Raw genomic sequence first — 18,276 nt, 5'->3', positions numbered from 1 at the left:
TTTCCTTTCCCTTATGGGTAAGTTCATGTATTCCAGAGGATAATTCTCTAACTAAAGAAGCCACACTGTCTCCAGCACTTTGCTATCTGTATGCACCAACACACATGCCCGCGTGTGCACACACACACACACACACACACACCCCTCTACTTTGCCCACATCCTGTTTCTCCACATCTCTCATCTCCAGTCAAGATGGGATCTACATTCTCTCAGGTAGGATGGGGAGATGTTTGAAATGGCAAAAGCAAATAAAGAGAGGACATAGGCACCCTCAAGAAGACGGTAAGTGTGGTCTCAGGACGGTCTATTTTAAGGATGAAACTTGGAATTGCCAAGATTAACACCTAGTAGTTTAAACACTACACTTAGTGTACTAAAATAATTACTATTTCCTGCTTTGCCCTTGAGATTAATTTTAAAAGGCCTCATTCTATTCTCAGCATCCAATGCTTCCACACGCTACTCGCTGGGGAACACTCTGCCCTAATCTGGAATATACCCATTCTTTCTTCTCTAATGAACATACTCCTCATCCTTTTTTTCTGTGCTCAAACCATATGAAAATATGGACTCCCCTGTCAGAGAGGACTTGCAGGCTCCTCCCTAAGGTGTCACAGACAACTACTAGAGCAATTCTAACAGTGCACACCTAAGTGCCTGCCTTTCTGCTACACTATGAGTGGCTGGAGCCTGGGTCCTTCTCTTCCTATCTTCCTATCCAGCATTTTGTCCATCATTTGTCAAGTCAATGGCATGTGATAAATTCTGCTGGGTGGTTGGATGGATGAATCCCTGTGATGACAGCCTGTCCTCATACCAGTTACAAATCATAGAATGGAAAGGATGGAAAGAACTACAAGATTTATAGTGTTCAATACCTTCTTTTCAAAGATGCAGCTGACAGAGAGGTGACTTCATTAAGGTTATACAGTAACTAGTTGGCACAGCCGATGTCTAAATTCACAGACGAACTCATGAACAGAAGATCGACCAACTGAGTCAGATCCTGCAAATAGCATGGGGAAAATGTAATGTACAGTGTAGGGGAAAACATCTAAGCACTCTCATAAGTGGATAGTCAAGGAATAGGGTGAGGCGAGTGTACCTGTCAGTGCTGAATCTTTTTTTTTTTTTTTTTCAGTACTGGGGATTGAACTCAGGACCCTGCACTTGTCATGCAAGTGCTTATTCTACTGAGCTATCTCTCTGGCCCCAAGGGCTGAATCTTGTCAATGTTTAATGTTGACATTTTATGCATTGAGTATTTTTAGTCCCAGTTTTTATTCTTTTTAAGTACTACATTAAATATTACTCATCATGATTTCTGAGATTTGGGGCACCCTCTTACCTGTTGTTCCTGAGGCAAATGTTTCACTCCAATTCAATCTTTCTAGTTCAATAGAACAGAATTTAAATGAGGATGAAAGCAAATGATGAAAGTTGATAATACACATCTTCACAGAACTTTCATAATTTTCTATGGTTCTTGGTCTATTTCTGAATGGGAAGAAATTTTCTACTATGCAGCATGGACTCATTGATGTGTTATCTAACTGTTGAAGCCACCTACATGTACCAGCTCTTTAAATTATTTTTTAAAACATGCAAATTTATTAGATAATTTCTGTGTTCCTCAACCAATTAGAAAACATCATTTGGTTTGGGGGGGGCAGCTCAGCCCACCAGGGGGCGGGGCTGGCTGGCATGTGGTGCTGGGGATTGAACCGCGGTCCCTGTGCTTTGCTAAGCTTGTTCTAAGTAGGCACTTTAGACCACTAAGCTATCTCGCCAGCCCCTATCATTTGGCTTTTAAGTGCTGGCAGCTTAAATGATCAACCCCCAACGTGTGATCTGTGTCACGAGAAAGACAAGATCATCAAATGAACTAGGTGTTTGACTCACATATTGCTAAGAAGGCTACTTTTTCACAGTTAACCAACATTTTATTTTTACCATTGATGACATCAACATTGAAATGAATTAAAAGACTGCAAAGTAATAAAAGAAAAAAATGTCAAGCTACCATCATGAATGGGCAATTACCAAGGCTTTTTTTAAATGTATTTAATACAGGGTCTCACTACACAGATAGGACCCATAGTGATCCTCCTGTTTTCAGCCTCCCACATGCTGGGATTACAGGTGTGTGCCACCACGCCCAGTCTCATTCATTGTCCCAGTGTACCCTGGGGATGGGGCCAGCACAGCACGCTGGGGATCAAACCATCAAAGCTACTGAGAATACAGTAAATGTGCAGTTCATGTAGAGCAGCTTAAATACCAACAGCACACAATGCACTTGCCATGCTAAAGCTGCTTACAGTTAGACCTTGATTTTAGGGCGACTCTTTGATCCACTGGTTAGAGCTCAGGGCATGCAGCCAGATTTACAGATCATGCACCAGCATCACCACAAGCCTGCAGAATTACCCCGGGCAAGAATATTGACCTTTCTATGTGTCAATCATACAGCTATCTGGATGCCACATTCTCAAGAACTTGTTGGAAGCTGGATGCTTTCATAAAACAACAACAACAAAAAAGACTTTTTCATAAAGAACTAGAAAGTGTCAGGTTGCAGGGCTCTAAAAGGATCTATTTTAGAGGGTGGATGTAACAAATGTCAGTGAAGGGTGGTATTGAATGATGACCTCTCTATACAATGAAGATTCAAAAGTTTAAGGCAATTCGCCTACACTGCCATTAAAATAAATACAAAGAATGAAGATAAGAAAATAAAACCTATTTGTGTTAATGACTGATCTCATTTCAGATGCTAAACCATACAAAGTACAGGCATTGATTCTTTTATCAAAACAATATGTCTGCTGTGTTTAAAATACCAGCCCACCATTTACTGGCTATAATGCTTGGATGAGTTATGTAAGCATCTCTATCAAGTTCAGCTCATAACATTGCTAATCTTCCACATGGGGTTTTTCTGAGGCCTAAAAGAGATTGTATACATGTAAAAATGCTTAGAATAATGTCAGGTATGTAGGAAAAACATGCCAAATACAAGTGAGGGAAAGAAAAGGATGGGGAAAAAAGAAAGAAGGTTTCTGATTCACTCTAGTATCCTTCCCAGCACCTGGTAAAATGTCCCAGCACAGAGCAGATAGGCATAAATTTATGAATGAATAATGAACACTTCTACATTGCAAGTAACAATGAAGGGAAGGATAAGGGCAGATAGCTATATCTATCCTATCCTACCCTATCCTACCCTACCCTACCCTACCCTATCCTACTCTATCCTATCTGACCCTACCCTATCCTATCCTATCCTTCAAAGTCAGGCCAGAAGTTCATACTTCCAGATAGATAGATAGATAGATAGATAGATAGATAGATAGATAGATAGATAAAATATAGATATAGATATAGATATATAGATTTTTTTAACCTCTGGCCACTGCTCCTTATACTTGAAATAGTTAATCTCTTGCACTGCTCAGAGCTCTGCCCATTGAAAAGATTACTCACTGTCACTGTCTTTCAAGGACAATCCAGAAACTATGTTCCAGGTGTCATCATCACCTCCCCCAGTGTACCATGTATGTATTAATATGCTAGCAACCCATGTTTCTCCATTCCTACTGAGGACCAGAAATACAGCATAAGTTGTTTTTCAAAGGGAACATCATTCCCAATCATTCTCCGTCCAGAAGGGAATGGAACCTGTGCTGTGTTTCTCCCAGTGCAGCATGGCAGAAGCTGCACAGGGCATCTTTCTCTACCAACAAAACCTCTACCACAGGGTCTGCCCCATTGTGCAGCCCAGAGAGTTAGTCGGTCACACCATGGTCTGGACCTGCTCTGGAGCCCTTCTCTGTTCTAGTCCACCAAACCTGGAAATCTTTGGTACAACTGGGCATATATACTGGAGCAATATTTGAGTCAAGTGGCTTTCAGCACCCAAAGAGCCCATCTGATACTGTCTTTCTCTTACTGGTAGGAGATGCAAGCTCAGTAACACACCTTTTCCTTTGGAGAAAATGACCCCAACTGCCTTCTCACCGGACCCCTAAAGATTTTACTGATATGTGTATGTGTGTGGCCCTGAATCTTCAGAGTTTGTTGTCCATCTACTAGAGACCATGTGTCTTCTTCCAATCTCCAAGATGCCAGGTATTTCTTGCTCCCTGGGCCTTATTTGCATAAAAAAACCAAACGCAGCACTGCATGATGACGAAATGGTCTAGATCTCCTCAGAGGGCAGGAAAGTTGATAACACGGTCAAGTAAAACCACACATAAATGTAAACAGAACTCTTTCCTCGTTGGAATAGAGTACCTTTCTCAAATCACTGGTCATACGCCACAGTTCTGTGATCATGTGATCATGTCATCTGTTCTAACAAAAGTGCCACATCTGCATCAGCAACCAATATGACGGTGTCTGTGTTCATGAGTGTGTGGAGATCTTTTACATCCTACAGAGAACATCATGTTTCCTCAGGGGAACGTTACCGAAGATGTGAAAACTGCCATTCTTGCTTTATGCAGATGCTCAAAAGCACTGTTAATTTTAAAAAGCTGTGTTTCCTTATACATATGACAACTCTCTCTGGGTCAGGCCCCCTCTGCTGTCAATCATTATGAGCACTGCATCCTGGCTGTATTGTTCCTGGGCCCGTTGTTCTCAGAGCATTCAGTGGAGCGAGTTCTGTGATAGAACCGTCCGGTCTGCCTCTAGAGGGCTGGTGTCTTTCCTTATCTCTCACCTGGAGAAAGTACTTTATGTAAGGGTTGGGGAAGAGAAAGAGAGGGAGAGGGAAAGGGAGAGCGAGAGGGCGAGGGGGAGGGAGGGAGGGAGGGAGGGAGGGAGAGAGAGAGAGAGAGAGAGAGAGAGAGAGAGAGAGAGAGAGATTGAGATTAAAATTCTCCATTATCACCTAGCTTCTCCAAAAAGGCTGATATGAGTCTCAAAGATCTGGAGGGGGAAAAAATGAACTCCTATCTGCTCAATATGTAAGGAGTCTACAAAAAGGAAAGAATACCTAGGATAGGGGAAAGGAAAAAAGAAGGAAGACACACACACATACACACACACACACACACACACACACACACACACACATACACACGATAGCTAAGATAATTGTACTAGTAATTTCTATTAGTTCATTGACAGGAACAGTTAGTGTTTACATTGCTGAACCAATCTTATGTTCCTATATCTGGTGACCTGAGAAACAACTTTGAAGATAAGAATATGCAACACAATAATCATTGTTCATTTCCTGTCATCTTGTTTTGAAATTCTGCATTATTTTCATTGGGTTTTTTATTATTCTTTTTAAAATAAAATTTAAAAAATCTAAGGCACCTAAATTCTGAAGGCTGTAGTTAGCAACTGGCAGTAACAGAGAGGAGGCCCACCTGTACTCACCCACAAAAAGCAGCAGTCTAATATGCTTAAAGGTCTCTTGTGTGCAAGGCATGAGCTACAGGGGAAGGAGAGGACACACCTGAAATACTGGTTAAGTCTCGCCTGGCAGACTGCGTAGTGTGCAGCGGCAAGAAGATCACACAGCCCAGGTGAACCATGAGTCCCCTGTCACTGGTGGAAGGGATACGAAGCACAGAAGAGGAAAATGTTCAGCTGCTTGGCCGGAAATAAAAGGAAAACATCCCAGCACAGTGCGGTCCCCAAGAAGCCACTATTTGCTCTCAAGAAATGAAGTCAGCTTTAAGTACTTGTCAAAATCAGAAAAAAACCAATACCAGCCTCCTAAATCCTCCCAAATCCTCTCTTGCCCTTTTCTACTATTGAGGAGAAAATTTTCCTCTACTCTTATGTTCAGAACCTGGGAGTCTGTGAATTAAGCTGACAAAGTACAGATTAAAAAGAGGAAAGGCGCACACATTTAATATATGTTTGTGTTCAGGGGAGCACACAAAAAAACAAGGTGAACCCTAAGATGACTTAGGGGTGGATGCTTCCAATACAAGAGAGTGTATTGGGTCTCACAGGGCAATAAATCATAGGTAGTGACTGGGGGGAAATGAAAGAAATAGAATATGAAAGATACCTTGGTAAAATCTGTTTATACAAACTTATCTTGATGCCCATCTTCCAGGAGGAATCTCCCTTTTCTTCCTGGTATGGAGGTGGGGGGAGGACCTCTTCAAGAGGGAACATGTGCTCTTTCCAGGAGGATAAAAGGAGGTTAGTAAACTCTTCTTGAGGGTTGATTCTCAAATGTCTTCAGCTCAAGGTAATCCTGTGCTAATCCTGTGTCATATTTGTGGATGGCATGCTCTGATCCACTTAATATTCCTCCCTGACCACTTTGCCATTTCTCCTAGGAAGGCTAGCTTAAGGAACAGGTGGGGAGGAGAAACTAAGTGAAAGGAAAAAATGAAGAAGCTAAAAATTCCCTTTGAAGCCCCCAGACTGCAAACAGAACAGAGACTTCTTGGGGGGCTAGTAAGTCTGGCAACTCATTGTAATGGAATGACAGAAAGAAGAGCTGTAAGTCCCACCTAACTGTACCCAAAGATTCAGGAAGGACCTCAGGGTGATGAGAACATGCAGTAAACACAGAGAGAGGGTGGCAGATAAGGGGGAGTAGGCACAGTGCTGGTCCCATGCACCTGGCTCATTAATTACATACAGTTTAATGTTTTTCTTAAAATTAATGTTAGATCAAATACATCTTTAGCTGCCTCTTGAACTCACTGAGCTGTCCCTTCCTATCCTCCAGGAGTGGAGAATATTAATTCTTGGGAAGCATTTATTGATTTCCTCTTCTGTGACATAGGATGGATTTTCAACCGTGTGACATTTCTGTTATCTGTTTTGTTTGTTTTTTTTTTTTTTCCTTGCAGCTGCTTTAGAAAAAACAAATTCTATTGAATTGCATACCTGATACATCTCAGGGCTCTGGGTTCATTATCCATCAAACACCACGTAACTTGTTTTGAAATATTTCTCATTGCTTTTCCATGGGCTTTCCAGTCCTGGGAGGGAAGGTTGCATGAAGTTCTAGAGTTTTTGATTCCCTCTTCAAACATGTAGGTAAGAGAGGCAGGATTGCATTGACAAAACACAATGACACTTATGCCATAATACAATTGTTAAGTCTTTACAGAGACCCTCATAGTGAGGTCTTTTTCTCCTCTTAATAATACAATAGCAGATAAGTAAAGCCATTGAGTAAATTTTATTTTTGTGAACAAAGAGGTGAAAAACCTAAAGGGGAAGAATGTGACCTACACTTCTCCAAGACAACTAGGTTTTCCTCCCTCCACTTACTCATGAGTCAATTAATAAAGAAGTACACCAATTTAACCCTTCTTTGTCCCAGTACACAATACAATGCTCGGCACACAATGAAAGTTCAGCGTGTGTCTATTAAATGAATGGCAGCTGCAGCTGTTGACTGTGGGTACCAGGATACCATCAAGAGCACCGAAGTACTTCCCGTTAGTTATATGGATGATGCTGAGGGCTGTTGGAACCAAAGAGAAACAAAAGGTTTTGATAATTATTCTAAAGCATCACATCACCCTAAAACATCACACTGTGAGTTTTTTAAACACCTGCCATTGGATAAAATCTCTTTTTTATTTTACTTGGCAACACAATTATTTATATTATAAATATAGGTTACATATTTATACATTTAAAACCAGTTCAAAGATTAACAGCTCCTTCAAGAATCCCTTCCCCTACTCTTTCTCCCTGAGAAATGAGTGTCTTCAATACAGATCCAGCTTGAATTCACATTTAACTTCCAGGAACACTTTGCCTTGTTCATGTTATATCCTAGTCCTAAAACAGATTAGCTGGAAACAGAAAGATTCAGATGTTTCCAAGGCCTGATGAGGGGAAGGGTGGGATGGAAGTGAGAGAGGGTACTAGGGTAGGGCAGGGAAATCACTGAGTAGGAGCACAGTGTCCAGCAAAGTCTAGCCTCAGGTTAGAGGGGGAGGCACCCTGCTCTGAAGCATCAGTCATGTACATGGGACACGCCCATCAGTCCTGGGATGCTTGGGGAAGATGAGGACGCAGCCTGCTAGGATGGATGGAGCCACAGGCAGGGGTCCAGCATGGGTTCCATTAGCCGCCACACTCAGCTTTCAGAGATGGGTGCGATGGAAGGTAACCATGTAATCTGCTCTGTAGTGCAGGGATCACAGCGCCCCGGAGAGCAGGCACTGGCTCTGTTGCTTGGTTTCCTAACTCGCCACATCCCTCAGCCTGGGCCAGGAGAGCCGAGCTGCACTCTCCCTCCTGCTCTCAGGCCCTCCGGGAGCCAGCTCTGAGACAGATGCCGAGAGCTTCCGTAAGAGCACAGCCTGTCCCACACTCAGCTGCCTGGGGGAAATTCAGAAAAGCAAGTCCTTCTGTGTGCGCTAAGGCATGTCTGCAGTTCCCAGGCCGACTTCTGTCATTGTCCACCGCCACAGTAGCAGAGTGAGTCACAGCTCAGTGGCTTCAAATGGGAAATCTCAGGCAGCAGCCAACTCAATAGCAGCCACCTTCTCCAACCAACTGGGAGCTATCTGCTCACAATAAAATCCTAACTTCTTGGAAACTTCTGTGCTAAGAAAATGCCTGACCAGTTTTTCTCCAACACTGCTCACAAGGTGTAAATGAATAAAAGCTCTGTAATGCCATAGCTGACACTGACTGAACACTTACTCTTCCAGAAACTAATGCAAGAGAGCTTTACCCCTTGAACTACTTCATCCTTACAACCCTGTGAACTAGATGTTATTATCACCCTTGTAGTCATACAAAGTTTTTATATATATACATGTCCTTTGATCCAGTAACTCAAATTATAAACTTTCACCCCTTAGAACATAGTGCTTCGTAGAAGGGACCTTCTTCCCCACAAAGATGTTTATCAAGGAAATATAGCAACAAAAGGGAAATATTTCAGGCACCCTTAAACAAGGGAATTGTTGTGTTACTATTAAAAGGATTTACTGTTGTAAAGATTTGCACTGAGGAAACATTCTCTCAGGCTTTCACAGAGAGCAAATTGGTCAAGCAATGATCATGACTCATCCACATGGCTGACACTGACAAAGGATCTATAGACTGTGGTACAGGGTTTCAGGGTAAAGCCTGAGGGGATTTGACTGACTTTGTCAGACACAAAAGTTACATTTCTTGTTATATAGGTCTTGCTTTATCTTGGTCTTAACCATCCAGCAGAAAAGTATAAAAACAAAGTATAAAAAGTAAAGCCATATTAATATGCCGAGCTCTGAAAGGCTCAAGTCCACAACTTCTGACATTGCCAGTCCTAAGGAAAACCCACTACTATGGACTACTGGACTATATTGGACTATTTTGCTGAATTCATGTACCTACAATATTTAAATGACAATGGAATACCCTTCTCTGACAAAGGGGGGTATACAAATGAACGACCATTTTGTATCTGTATACTCAAAATAGTTAGGATAGATATATAGTTGTATTCTCTTATTTCAATGAATAGAGAGATTTGTACTAATAGTGTTTGTGGACAAGATATCATGTCTGCATCTTGTACAATGAATAACCACTAAGACAATAATGTGCACTGTATTAATTATTGAAACTGTGCTAGTAATCGGTTCTGAAACTGTCTCATTGCTATTTGTTTCTCAATAAAATTATTTAAAAAAAAAGATTTGCACTGAAAGTGAAAGAAACAATTGGCTTTCAATTGCACAGCAACTTTCTGCTCTAAATGACCACAATAATGCAAATGGAAAGCCACACACAGAGGGTTCCACCGGAGGATCAGAAAGGGAAAATAATAACCATTTATAAGTGAAAAACTCCACAGGGCAGGACTATGACATGACACACCAAAAGGCCATTAAAAACTATAAAAAGGTAGCTGTAGAACACAAATTATAATACATTTTTATTTAAATGAGAAGCGATGTGTTATTACACATTTGAGTATTTGTAAAACGCATAAATATATACGTGTATACAAAAGCATTCGTGCACACAATCAGGAGCATATGGACCCCTTCAAAGTAGAAGGAGAAGGGTGCCCAAGGAGTTGGGCTGTCCCGGGAGTCCAGCACCGAGCCACTCTTCACAGCCTATGCAGGGAAACCCCTCTTGCTCATGAGTGCCAATGTTCATGAATAAGTAATTAAAGAGAAGGTCTGGCAGGTACTCAGGGGGGAGAAATTGTTTGCGTGCCCAAGAGGAAGGGGAGCTAAGGGAATGTGACTTCTCAGCTCCTAGGAAAGCAAACCTCAAACTGGCCTTATTAATTATAATGGGGCTCTAATGAGACCTACATACATTCCCAGTCACTCTGACCTTCCAGGATAACGTGCCATAATGGCAGAACAAAGGAATCGATAAGGCCATTCTGGCAAGACTTACAGAATACACATTTCTGGGAAAGATGCCAAATTTTTTAAAAATTAAAAATCCATATGAAACACAGGGACTCATGACATAACAAATAAATCTTGATCCTGAGAGGGGATTTGTCCTCATAATGAGTGGCTTCATGAGAACCACCTTGGATCTTGTTACCAAGGGCTGTACCCTACATGCCTGGACATCAACCTAGATCCTAGAACTTCCACTGATCTGAGATGGTTATTTTTTCCTTTGAATCTAACAAACACACCTGCTCTAGGAAAAGGGAATAGCTAGTAGAAAGCTAAGAATGTAAGTGGTGGAAGAAATGTGTTTTGAAATTAAATCTATGATATGTTTTTTAGATTGATTGATTGACTAATTTGATACAGTGTCAGACTCATAGTGATCCTCCTGTCTCAGCCTGCCCAGCACTGGGATTACAGGCATGTGCCACCACACCTGGTTTCGGGGCCAGCACAGCATGTTTTACCGGGGATCGAACCTGAGTCCTTCCACTTACCAGGCAGGTGCTTAGACTGCTAAGCTATCACCCAGGCCCTATAATACATTTTAAATGAGATTTTTGTAATATAATAAAGTTTACTAATCATTAAATTTTTTTGTGTATATTCTCTTCTACATCTTGAACACTGATAACATTTAAGATACCACAGTCTATGAAGATGTCATTGCAATATACCTAAAGAATTTATTAAATATTTGCAATCAACATTTCACTATTGCAGGTTAACATAATTTATTTAATTAATAAGTACTGATATATCAATTATGTAAATAATGTACAAATATCTAGTGAAGAATTTAGCAGAATATTTATGAATAAGTTAATAAGATTTAAAATCAGGATTTATATACCACATACAAATTAGACTAAGTCTCTTTTCCATGCCAAGGTATCTTTTGGGAACCAACAAATCTGTTAACAGTTATCACTTTCTTGTCCAGAGAAACAGAAAATTAATCATTATAAAATTTCTTTTAGGGTGGGGATGGAGCTCAGTGGTAGTGCATTTGCCTAGCATAAAGAAGGCCCCAGGTTTGATCCCTAGCACTGAAAGTAAAAATTTACATTTTAACCCACAATCATAAAAGAGGTAAAACAATAAAGGATTACATTTTGACAATCTTCCTGAACATAGGAACAGCTGGGTGATGTACAGAGGGGAAGAAACTTCTGTCCAAACAAAGCTGAGAGAAAAATAAATATATCAGAGAATAGGGTTAGGCAAGTAGAGTAAAAACAATGAGGTTGATAGACCACTTTACAATACAATGCTGCCCAAAAACTACAAAAAAGGGAATCTCCAGAAACTGAAGAAAACATCTAAGCAGCCTGCAGGTAGTTGAGCAGAATATCCAGGTTTAAAGATAAAGTTATAGGGTCACAACATGACTCAAAGAAATGAAGAATCAGAAGTAAAATTTTTAAGCATTTAGGGAAAAGTAACCTCATTAAGGTCATTGACCATGCCACTGAAGTTTCCCACCTCAAGGCCCTGTCTGCAACTTCCTCTCCCTCTTTTTAACCATTAATTTCAAAAACTATTAGTGATCTAGGCAGAGCAGTGCACACCTATAATCCTAGCACTTGGAAGGCTGGCATAGGAGGATCGCCATAAGGCCAGCATGGGCTGCATAGTGACTTCAAGGCCAGCCTGAACTGCCTAGCAAGAACTTTTCTCAAAAAAGAAAAAAAATCAAATCAAAAAGTATCAGTGAGGGCTGGCCAAATAGCCCAGCAGATTAAAGTGTGTGTTTAGGCAGACACAGGGGCCGGGAGTTCGATCCCCAGGTCCCGTCCCCCGGGGTGCACTGAGATGGCAATGGAGACTGGGCGTGGTGGCGCGCATGCATAATCCCAGCTGTTGGGAGGCTGTAAACAGGAGGATCACTATTCATCTGATCTAGTAGTGAGACCCTGAACACCCTGTAGACTCTTCCCTAAAATACAAAAAAAAAAAAAAAGAAGAAGAAGAAGAAGTATCGGTGGACATTGTTTCCCATAGAATCAGAGCAGCTCTCCAACCTGGTCTACCCTAAGCAGAGCAAGGAATGGAGCCATGTGAAAAAGCTATGCAACTGGACAGCACCAGAGAGGGGTTTCCTGGCTGCCTATGTAAGCATAGCAGGTAGAGGAGGGTTTCATGTGGACCCAGACACAGGACTAAATACCTTGCAAAAACAACAGCAAAAAAACCCTCACATACATCAAATTACCAAGACTCACAAGTGAAATTTTAGAAACATTTTGATATTTTTATGAGACTCTGTTATTCAGAGGTCATCCCACAAACTTGCTCCAGACCCATAGGACAAAAATAATTTTTTCTTCCTTTAAAGAAAAACTGTAAAACATTGTATGTGTTGTTCATAGCTAGGAAGTCATCATGGATTGAATAAATAATATCCACAGTCATTTGGACACTTGAGTACAGATTGACACATAGGTCTATGTTTTAAAAAGCATATAGAAGAGCAGGGCCCAGGGATTCAATCCCCGGGCTGCCATGCCAGCCCCACCCCAGGGCATACTGAGCAAGTGAATGAGACTGGGCATGATGGCACAAGCCTGTAATCCCAGTAATAATCCAGGAAGGATTATTATGAGTCCAATCTGTGTAGTGAGACCCTGTAGACCCTGTACTAAATACATTTTTTTAAAAAATATAGAAGAGTGGAAGACTAGGAATACTTTTATTGGTTGTGTAAGCCTGCAATAAATCAAAGATATGAATAATGACTGCTTATTACCATTCAGAAAGCATCAGGCTAGTGTCTCAGAAGACATCATGATGGCTAAGAGTCAGCTAGAATGAATTGAAGTTTTTCCATAAAAAAAAATCAGAAAATCCCATTTTCTTCAGGCTCTGGTCTTTCTACCTAATAATGAGGGGACTGGAGGGTCTGGAGGACCCCATGAGCTTTAATCATTAGTTCTTCTCACTTTGAGTATTATGATTCCATATTACTAGTTCTCATTTTAAAAAGCTATCCTCTTATTTCTATGAGTATGAGCACTAGATTTTGCAAAAGTGAATCGCATTCAAAGCCTAGAATAATTGGAATGCAGATCTCCTGCCCAATAAAGCATAAGTCTGAACGTGCAGTTCCCCCAGAGAATGAGAAAATGGGTCGGGTAGCCAAAATCTGACAGCCCTACAAGACAAACTAATAGAAAGGTTGGCACCCAGAAGAGATATTTAAAAGCCAATGGTCTCAATAAAATTAATTTGAAAAATTTTTTAAAGTCAATAAAATTAATAAAAAATTTTAACTCAATAAAATTAATTTTAAAAATAATAAAAAATAAAAGCCAATGGAAAGCTTTAAGGAGAATTAGCCCCAAAATAATATTTTATGTTTTGTATTTGAGTTTAGGAGAAAAGAACTGTGCCTCAGCTTTAAAAGAAAACTAGGTCTAGGAATCAGTTTGATTCAACTGACATCACTCAGTATCTACATTATGCAAAAAGCCTGGACTCAAAGAGATGAAGGACAAGAAGGTATGACACATGCCCCACTCCAGAGCTGAAGGTACAGAAGAATTTCATCATTAAGCTCCTAACTCTGCTCCATACTGGCTTTGATTTTAGCCAAGTTGCTTAATATTACTAAGCCTCCTCTCCATGTATAAAGTGTGAAGATGATGATGATGATGATGATGATGATGATGATGATGATGATGATGATGATAGAAGGGATTGAAAGGACCTTTGCACAGTGTGTCAGCAAGACAGTGCTCAATAAATATAAGTTTACCTGTCCCTACATGTTATAAACGTGTGAGAGGCAACAATTCATCGACACAGTAAGCAGGAAACTATAATCAAGGCCATGATAGAGTGTTACAGTAAAGGCGCAAGCAAAGTGCCATGGAGATAGCTCGGTGGTCTAAGCGCATGCCTAGGCAAGCACAAGGACCTGGGTTCGGTCCCCAGTACCACATGCCATGCCCACCCATGCCAGGCATGCTGAGCCAGCCACCAAGACGGGGCAAGGTGGTGCATGCCTATTATCCCAGTGCTGTGGAGGCTGAAACAGGAGGATCAGTACGAATCTGAGTTGCATAGTGAGACCCTGTACCACACACATAAAATTTTTTAAAAATAAAAAAAAATATTTTAAAGGTGCAAGCAAATTATCAAAGGAACAACAGAGGCAGAAGAAACAAGGACAAACAATTTAGAGCAAGTAGAAGAGATGGAGAAAACAAAAGACAGAGTTCTGGACTGTTTATTTTTATGAGACCCAAGACCAACCCTTAAGTTATTTCAACATTTTCAAAATAAAACCTCTAGCATCAGAAGCATTCAACAAAATCATACTTGGTGAAGAAGTCTGAGTAGCACGATGACCACAAGACACCAAAACAGACCCAAGAGTTTTCCAGAGTGGGAGGATAGCTATTACCAAGCTTATAACCTATGCCAGCTTGCACTCACAGCATTCATGGGTCCTTGAGAGTCTAAGGGTCGGGATAAAGACTATTCCCTACCCCATAACCTAGTTCACGTGTTTGCTCCCACACTCAACTGGAGTGATAGCCAATCCATCCCTCTCCCACATTCCAAGTAATAAGTAACTGCTAACAATAGCTATCAGCTTATAAAGAAGGCTTTCTGCCTTTCACCTGTACTTACAAGTGTCTCTCCTTTCACAGGTGGGGAGGTAAAACACAGAGAGTGAATACTCCTCACATTGCCAAGATCATATAGCCAGAGCATGGCAAGAGGTCCCTGTCTAACGGCTCACCACTCTGGTGCCTGGATGAGTGACGATCCAGTCCATCTGAGCTACCGTAAGCAAAGACCTTAGACTGGATGCCGTATAAACAGCAGACATGTGTTGCTCACAGTTCTAGCAGCTGTGAAGTGCGAGATCAGATGTCAACAGATTCAGCCTCCACTGAGGGTTGCCTTCACCTTCTTGCTTCGTGCTTTCCGTAGAAGAGGGAGAGAAAACAGAGCTCACTGGAGTCCTTGTTATAAGACAGCAAATCCCTTTCCTGGGGACGGAGCCCTCATGACTTAATTTCCTCTCAGAATGATCTCATGGGCTATTAGTCAGATTCCAGCGTAGGGATTTTCAGGAGACATCAGCTTTCAGGCCACAGCAAGGGCCCAATGTGTGATTGGGTTGGACGGACCAGGGGCAGCCAGACAAGTTAGAAAGACTGCGCTCCGCACTCGGCACTCTGGGGCTTGCCTGCTACACCCTGTGCCTTTCTTGTTAGTAATGGATAACTGTGTTCTACTCATGGGTTGGACACTCTAAATTTTGGATGAAGACGAACACTCATTCTTTACTCTCCACCCCACTTCCCCTCCCCCCCCCAAAAAAATAGTTATCTCTGCAAATTAACCATTTCAATTCTTACATCAAGCCTGGGACTAGATTGTTCTGCTATTTGCATCAACTCCACAAACTGAAGTACAGCAGGATCTCAGGAAGCAGCAGAGCCAGTGCTCACAGCCAGGCTGCCTGGCCGTGGGGTCTGCCCTTGAGCAGCCTCAGCCCCTATCGCATTCTCCATGGGCATCAATCAGCCTGACTTTTAGTCCTTGACGCGATGCAGACAGTGCCTCCTCTCCCCTTTCAGAATAAATCTCAGTGCTGACTCCTTAAGTGGTGACTTTGGGGGTTTGAAGGCCTGATCTGTTGGCTCCAACCTCAAAACTAGGACCCAGCAAGCTGAAGTTAGTGAATGATGGGATAGTGAAAGGGAACAGGGCAGCGATGAACGACAATAGGTGCCTTACTAATCGTTTACCTGTCTCTACTCCTTGTAATGTACTCGCCCTACTACATCTTAATGAGAAGGCTGATTTGGGTCATGATTCACTGGGTTTGGTAAATATCTCTCTTCCAGAAACCAGCCCGCAAGACATCACCTCTCCTGACCTTGGACGTTCAAAGGCAGAGTCAGGTGCATCCCCGCAGCACTGGAGGCAGTTGCCTAGGAGATGGGATTTCAGTGAGTGAGAAAGACTTCCTGGGAAAGAGAAGAGAGGGAAGCCAATTCTGCCTGCTCCAGCAAAACTGAAACTCCTCTAAAACATCCTTTATTCCACAATGACACGTAAGGCTTATTTGCAAAAAACAGAGAGCCAAGGAGTACAGTGCTTTCAACTCACAGTGAAAAGGATAAAGCTAGTATTAAAGCATTACCTGACTATCCAGGTAAACAAAAGGCAGTAAACAGGGAGTGCTGGAGGGGGAAGGGAACATGGTGGGTGCCAACCATTTCCCAGATCAGACTGCACACCCTCCCTCGCCACACCTTCAGAGCTCTGCAGCCTGCCGTGCATCTCCCTACGCGGCTTCCCTCCTGTCCTCGCCATGCAAACTTTCTGCTTCATTTTCCAAAGCCCAGCTTGAATGTCTGTTTATTCCCACCCCTCCTCCACAAAGCTCCTGAATTCCTGCTCCCAAACAGCTTTATACATTTTTTGTCAACATTATTCATATTAAATAAAAACAGACCCCCCAAAAAGAAGAGCACTACATCACTTATTTTATGTTGGTAATAATGGGAGATAGGCACAATCATTTTCAAATTACAGATGATGAAATGGGTCTAGGGGTGTTAAGTAACTTGCCCCAGTCTGTTGGGCAAATACAAAGCAGAGTTAAGACCACACTGTGGGTCATGTTATCTGATCTGGCCCTAAGCCCTCCTGATGAGAATTTATCATCCACTATTTCAATGGTGATCTTCCCTGACAGACTATGAACTAACTCCTTGGGACAAAAGTCCTGGCTTATTGCTTAATCTCCCTTTGCATCTAGCATAGGGTGTGGCACTAGTCAGGTAAAGATTTGTTCAAAGAAAGGAATAGAAAAAGGAAGGAAGCAAAAAAGGAATAAGAGAGCAACATGATCAACAAGATATAGCATGCCACAGTGCAGGCCTACAATCTGGTGTTTGCAAACTGAATTAATCAAATGACTCCACACAGGTACTTGGTTCCTGTCCCCAGCCCTGCAGAGACTACACAGGCAGATCAAGTCTAGACTGCAAAGTGGCAGGACTATACTATGCTGAAATAGTGTCTGGTACAGATTATACTCTCAATCTACTATGAACACACAGCTTTTGGGGCTATTATCTAGTCGTTTGGTCAATTTGCTGTGTGAGAAATGAGTTTTTTTAAGTCACTAAGCTGACCTGCTTAGTAGGCTTTTGAGGGAATGATTTCCAATCGCTTTGCAATTCTGACAGCCTGTCAGTCCTAAACCTCGCGACGGTGGACTTCCCACTTTCAACAGCACTGCACAGCAGTAGTTTTTACCGTGATCATTTCATTGTAAGATTCGAAATGATTAGGGGCCGGGGAGATGGCTCAGTAGAATAAGTACTTCCCTGGCAAGTGCAAGGGTCTGAGTTCAGTCCCCAGTTCCAAAGGGAAAAAAAAAGATTCCAAATGATGCCAAAATATACAACTTGTTTTATATTAGATAATTTTGTTTTTCTCTTGCCCAGCTTCCATTCTGCTGTCCCTCAGATATAAGCACAAAGAATGGCCAACATGCATGTACACTGACACAAAAACTAACATATGTGTCATCTTCTACATAAGTGGATTGATTGCTCTACTATATATAATCCTACAACCACTTTTCTCATTTACCAAATTTGGGACCTTCTAACAGTGGTCCAGATTTTTCATTCGTCATAGTGCCTGTATCATGGTCCCCTATAGAGATGTATAAACAGGGGATTATTTAACCAATCTCCTACTGATGAGGATTAAAGCTGGTTCTTTAAAAAAAAAGAAAGTGTGATAAATACTGCTCTAAAGGTTTAGAGGATGCCACAGACAACAGAGACTGAAAATTGGATAAGACTATATCCATATCCATGTGTAAATATAGATAATATAGATAAACCTTGAAGTCTTATGCAAAT

Source organism: Octodon degus, unplaced genomic scaffold (genome assembly GCF_000260255.1).
Source record: "Octodon degus isolate 3935 unplaced genomic scaffold, OctDeg1.0 scaffold00029, whole genome shotgun sequence".
In the NCBI taxonomy this organism is placed as follows: domain Eukaryota; kingdom Metazoa; phylum Chordata; class Mammalia; order Rodentia; family Octodontidae; genus Octodon; species Octodon degus.
The sequence above is the reverse complement of the archived record's forward strand: the minus strand, read 5'-3'. Positions refer to the sequence as shown.